The 5,769-nt window shown below is 52.2% G+C and overlaps 1 pseudogene; it reads right to left on the bottom strand.

The window, feature by feature from the left end:
• Positions 1 to 1,396: 1,396 nt before the first annotated feature.
• LOC147659458 (uncharacterized) lies at positions 1,397 to 4,819 on the bottom strand (annotated as a pseudogene).
• Positions 4,820 to 5,769: the final 950 nt, after the last annotated feature.

The raw sequence follows: 5,769 nt of genomic DNA on the forward strand, positions 1-5,769 counted from the left end.
TGTGGTTACTGGGCAGTGTCCAGGGTGGGTCCTAGGGGAGTCAGTGGTTACTGGGGAGTATCCAGTGTGGGTCCTAGGATAGTCTGTGGTTACTGAGCAGTATCCAGTGTGGGTCCTAGGATAGTCAGTGGTTACTGGGCAGTATCCAGTGTGGGTCCTAGGATAGTCTGTGGTTACTGGGCAGTATCCAGTGTGGGTCCTAGGATAGTCAGTGGGTACTGGGCAGTATCCAGTGTGGGTCCTAGGAAGGTCTGTTGGTTACTGAGCAGTACCCAGTGTGGGTCCTAGGATAGTTTGTGGTTACTGGGCAGTATCCAGTGTGGGTCCTAGGAAGGTCTGTGGTTACTGAGCAGTATCCAGTGTGGGTCCTAGGATAGTCTGTGGTTACTGGGCAGTATTCCTTGTGGGTCTTAGACTAGTCAGTGGTTACTGGGCAGTATCCAGTGTGGGTCCTAGGAAGGTCTGTGGTTACTGAGCAGTATCCAGTGTGGGTCCTAGGATAGTCTGTGGTTACTGGGCAGTATCCAGTGTGGGTCCTAGGAAGGTCTGTGGTTACTGAGCAGTATCCAGTGTGGGTCCTAGGATAGTCTGTGGTTACTGGGCAGTATTCCTTGTGGGTCTTAGACTAGTCAGTGGATACTGGCCAGTATCCAGTGTGGGTCCTAGGAAGGTCTGTGGTTACTGAGCAGTATCCAGTGTGGGTCCTAGGATAGTCAGTGGGTACTGGGCAGTATCCAGTGTGGGTCCTAGGAAGGTCTGTGGTTACTGAGCAGTATCCAGTGTTGGTCCTAGGATATTCAGTGGTTACTGGGCAGTATCCAGTGTGGGTCCTAGGAAGGTCTGTGGTTACTGGGCAGTATCCAGTGTGGGTCCTAGGATAGTCAGTGGTTACTGGGCAGTATCCAGTGTGGGTCCTAGGATAGTCTGTGGTTACTGGGCAGTATCCAGTGTGGGTCCTAGGATAGTCTGTGGTTACTGGACAATATCCAGTGTGGGTCCTAGGAAGGTCTGTGGTTACTGAGCAGTATCCAGTGTGGGTCCTAGGATAGTCTGTGGTTACTGGGCAGTATTCCTTGTGGGTCTTAGACTAGTCAGTGGGTACTGGGCAGTATCCAGTGTGGGTCCTAGCAAGGTCTGTGGTTACTGAGCAGTATCCAGTGTGGGTCCTAGGATAGTCAGTGGGTACTGGGCAGTATCCAGTGTGGGTCCTAGGAAGGTCTGTGGTTACTGAGCAGTATCCAGTGTGGGCCCTAGGATAGTCAGTGGTTACTGGGAAGTATCCAGTGTGGGTCCTAGGAAGGTCTGTGGTTACTGGGCAGTATCCAGTGTGGGTCCTAGGATAGTCAGTGGTTACTGGGCAGTATCCAATGTGGGTCCTAGGATAGTCTGTGGTTACTGGGCAGTATCCAGTGTGGGTCCTAGAATAGTCTGTGGTTACTGGGCAGTATCCAGTGTGGGTCCTAGGAAGGTCTGTGTTTACTGGGCAGTATCCAGTGTGGGTCCTAGGATAGTCTGTGGTTACTGGGCAGTATCCAGTGTGGGTCCTAGGATAGTCAGTGGTTACTGGGAAGTATCCAGTGTGGGTCCTAGGATAGTCTGTGGTTACTGGGCAGTATCCAGTGTGGGTCCTAGGATAGTCAGTGGTTACTGGGCAGTATCCAGTGTGGGTCCTAGGATAGTCTGTGGTTATTGGGCAGTATCCAGTGTGGGTCCTAGGATACTCTGTGGGTACTGGGCAGTATCCAGTGTGGGTCCTAGGGTAGTCTGTGGGTACTGGGCAGTATCCAGTGTGGGTCCTAGGATAGTCTGCGGTTACTGAGCAGTATCCAGTGTGGGTCCTAGGATAGTCACTGGTTACTGGGCAGTATCCAGTGTGGGTCCTAGGGTAGTCTGTGGGTACTGGGCAGTATCCAGTGTGGGTCCTAGGATAGTCTGCGGTTACTGGGCAGTATCCAGTGTGGGTCCTAGGAGAGTCTGTAGGTACTGGGCAGTATCCAGTGTGGGTCCTAGGATAGTCTGTGGTTACTGGGCAGTATCCAGGGTGGGTCCTAGGATAGTCTGTAGGTACTGGGCAGTATCCAGTGTGGGTCCTAGGATAGTCAGTGGTTGCTGGGCAGTATCCAGTGTGGGTCCTAGGATAGTCAGTGGTTACTGGGCAGTATCCAGTGTGGGTCCTAGGATAGTCTGTGGTTACTAGGCAGTATGCAGTGTGGGTCCTAGGATAGTCAGTGGTTACTGGGCAGTATCCAGTGTGGGTCCTAGGATAGTCTGTGGTTACTGGGCAGTATCCAGTGTGGGTCCTAGGATAGTCAGTGGTTACTGGGCAGTATCCAGTGTGGGTCCTAGGATAGTCAGTGGTTACTGGGCAGTATCCAGTGTGGGTCCTAGGATAGTCAGTGGTTACTGAGCAGTATCCAGAGTGGGTCCTAGGATAGTGAGTGGTTACTGGGCTGTACCCAGTGTGGGTCCCAGTATAGTCTGTGGTTACTGGGCAGTGTCCAGTGTGGGTCCTAGGGGAGTCAGTGGTTACTGGGGAGTATCCAGTGTGGGTCCTAGGATAGTCTGTGGTTACTGAGCAGTATCCAGTGTGGGTCCTAGGATAGTCAGTGGTTACTGGGCAGTATCCAGTGTGGGTCCTAGGATAGTCTGTGGTTACTGGGCAGTATCCAGTGTGGGTCCTAGGATAGTCAGTGGGTACTGGGCAGTATCCAGTGTGGGTCCTAGGAAGGTCTGTTGGTTACTGAGCAGTACCCAGTGTGGGTCCTAGGATAGTTTGTGGTTACTGGGCAGTATCCAGTGTGGGTCCTAGGAAGGTCTGTGGTTACTGAGCAGTATCCAGTGTGGGTCCTAGGATAGTCTGTGGTTACTGGGCAGTATTCCTTGTGGGTCTTAGACTAGTCAGTGGTTACTGGGCAGTATCCAGTGTGGGTCCTAGGAAGGTCTGTGGTTACTGAGCAGTATCCAGTGTGGGTCCTAGGATAGTCTGTGGTTACTGGGCAGTATCCAGTGTGGGTCCTAGGAAGGTCTGTGGTTACTGAGCAGTATCCAGTGTGGGTCCTAGGATAGTCTGTGGTTACTGGGCAGTATTCCTTGTGGGTCTTAGACTAGTCAGTGGATACTGGCCAGTATCCAGTGTGGGTCCTAGGAAGGTCTGTGGTTACTGAGCAGTATCCAGTGTGGGTCCTAGGATAGTCAGTGGGTACTGGGCAGTATCCAGTGTGGGTCCTAGGAAGGTCTGTGGTTACTGAGCAGTATCCAGTGTTGGTCCTAGGATATTCAGTGGTTACTGGGCAGTATCCAGTGTGGGTCCTAGGAACGTCTGTGGTTACTGGGCAGTATCCAGTGTGGGTCCTAGGATAGTCAGTGGTTACTGGGCAGTATCCAGTGTGGGTCCTAGGATAGTCTGTGGTTACTGGGCAGTATCCAGTGTGGGTCCTAGGATAGTCTGTGGTTACTGGGCAATATCCAGTGTGGGTCCTAGGAAGGTCTGTGGTTACTGAGCAGTATCCAGTGTGGGTCCTAGGATAGTCTGTGGTTACTGGGCAGTATTCCTTGTGGGTCTTAGACTAGTCAGTGGGTACTGGGCAGTATCCAGTGTGGGTCCTAGCAAGGTCTGTGGTTACTGAGCAGTATCCAGTGTGGGTCCTAGGAAGGTCTGTGGTTACTGAGCAGTATCCAGTGTGGGCCCTAGGATAGTCAGTGGTTACTGGGAAGTATCCAGTGTGGGTCCTAGGAAGGTCTGTGGTTACTGGGCAGTATCCAGTGTGGGTCCTAGGATAGTCAGTGGTTACTGGGCAGTATCCAATGTGGGTCCTAGGATAGTCTGTGGTTACTGGGCAGTATCCAGTGTGGGTCCTAGAATAGTCTGTGGTTACTGGGCAGTATCCAGTGTGGGTCCTAGGAAGGTCTGTGTTTACTGAGCAGTATCCAGTGTGGGTCCTAGGATAGTCTGTGGTTACTGGGCAGTATTCCTTGTGGGTCCTAGTATAGTCTGTGGTTACTGGGCAGTATCAGTGGTTACTGGGCAGTATCCAGTGTGGGTCCTAGGATAGTCAGTGGTTACTGGGCAGTATCCAGTGCGGGTCCTAGGATAGTCTGTGGTTACTGGGCAGTATCCAGTGTGGGTCCTAGGATAGTCTGTGGTTACTGGGCAGTATCCAGTGTGGGTCCTAGGAAGGTCTGTGGTTACTGAGCAGTATCCAGTGTGGGTCCTAGGATAGTCTGTGGTTACTGGGCAGTATCAGTGGTTACTGGGCAGTATCCAGTGTGGGTCCTAGGATAGTCAGTGGTTACTGGGCAGTATCAAGTGCGGGTCCTAGGATAGTCTGTGGTTACTGGGCAGTATCCAGTGTGGGTCCTAGGATAGTCTGTGGTTACTGGGCAGTATCCAGTGTGGGTCCTAGGAAGGTCTGTGGTTACTGAGCAGTATCCAGTGTGGGTCCTAGGATGGTCTGTGGTTACTGGGCAGTATTCCTTGTGGGTCCTAGTATAGTCTGTGGTTACTGGGCAGTATCCAGTGTGGGTCATAGGATAGTCTGTGGTTACTGGGCAGTATCCAGTGTGGGTCCTAGGATAGTCTTTGGTTACTGGGCAGTATCCAGGGTGGGTCCTAGGAAGGTCTGTGGTTACTGGGCAGTATCCAGTGTGGGTCCTAGGATAGTCAGTGGTTACTGGGCAGTATCCAGTGTGGGTCCTAGGAAGGTCTGTGGTTACTGAGCAGTATCCAGTGTGGGTCCTAGGATAGTCAGTGGTTACTGGGCAGTATCCAGTGTGGGTCCTAGGAAGGTCTGTGGTTACTGGGCAGTATCCAGTGTGGGTCCTAGGATAGTCAGTGGTTACTGGGCAGTATCCAGTGTGGGTCCTAGGATAGTCTGTGGTTACTGGGCAGTATCCAGTGTGGGTCCTAGGATAGTCTGTGGTTACTGGGCAGTATCCAGTGTGGGTCCTAGGAAGGTCTGTGGTTACTAAGCAGTATCCAGTGTGGGTCCTAGGATAGTCTGTGGTTACTGGGCAGTATTCCTTGTGGGTCTTAGACTAGTCAGTGGGTACTGGGCAGTATCCAGTGTGGGTCCTAGCAAGGTCTGTGGTTACTGAGCAGTATCCAGTGTGGGTCCTAGGATAGTCAGTGGGTACTGGGCAGTATCCAGTGTGGGTCCTAGGAAGGTCTGTGGTTACTGAGCAGTATCCAGTGTGGGCCCTAGGATAGTCAGTGGTTACTGGGCAGTATCCAGTGTGGGTCCTAGGAAGGTCTGTGGTTACTCGGCAGTATCCAGTGTGGGTCCTAGGATAGTCAGTGGTTACTGGGCAGTATCCAATGTGGGTCCTAGGATAGTCTGTGGTTACTGGGCAGTATCCAGTGTGGGTCCTAGAATAGTCTGTGGTTACTGGGCAGTATCCAGTGTGGGTCCTAGGAAGGTCTGTGGTTACTGGGCAGTATCAGTGGTTACTGGGCAGTATCCAGTGTGGGTCCTAGGATAGTCAGTGGTTACTGGGCAGTATCCAGTGCGGGTCCTAGGATAGTCTGTGGTTACTGGGCAGTATCCAGTGTGGGTCCTAGGATAGTCTGTGGTTACTGGGCAGTATCCAGTGTGGGTCCTAGGAAGGTCTGTGGTTACTGAGCAGTATCCAGTGTGGGTCCTAGGATAGTCTGTGGTTACTGGGCAGTATTTCTTGTGGGTCCTAGTATAGTCTGTGGTTACTGGGCAGTATCAGTGGTTACTGGGCAGTATCCAGTGTGGGTCCTAGGATAGTCAGTGGTTACTGGGCAGT

The sequence above is a fragment of the Lissotriton vulgaris genome, unplaced genomic scaffold (genome assembly GCF_964263255.1).
Source record: "Lissotriton vulgaris unplaced genomic scaffold, aLisVul1.2 SCAFFOLD_6595, whole genome shotgun sequence".
Taxonomy (NCBI): Eukaryota; Metazoa; Chordata; class Amphibia; order Caudata; family Salamandridae; genus Lissotriton; species Lissotriton vulgaris.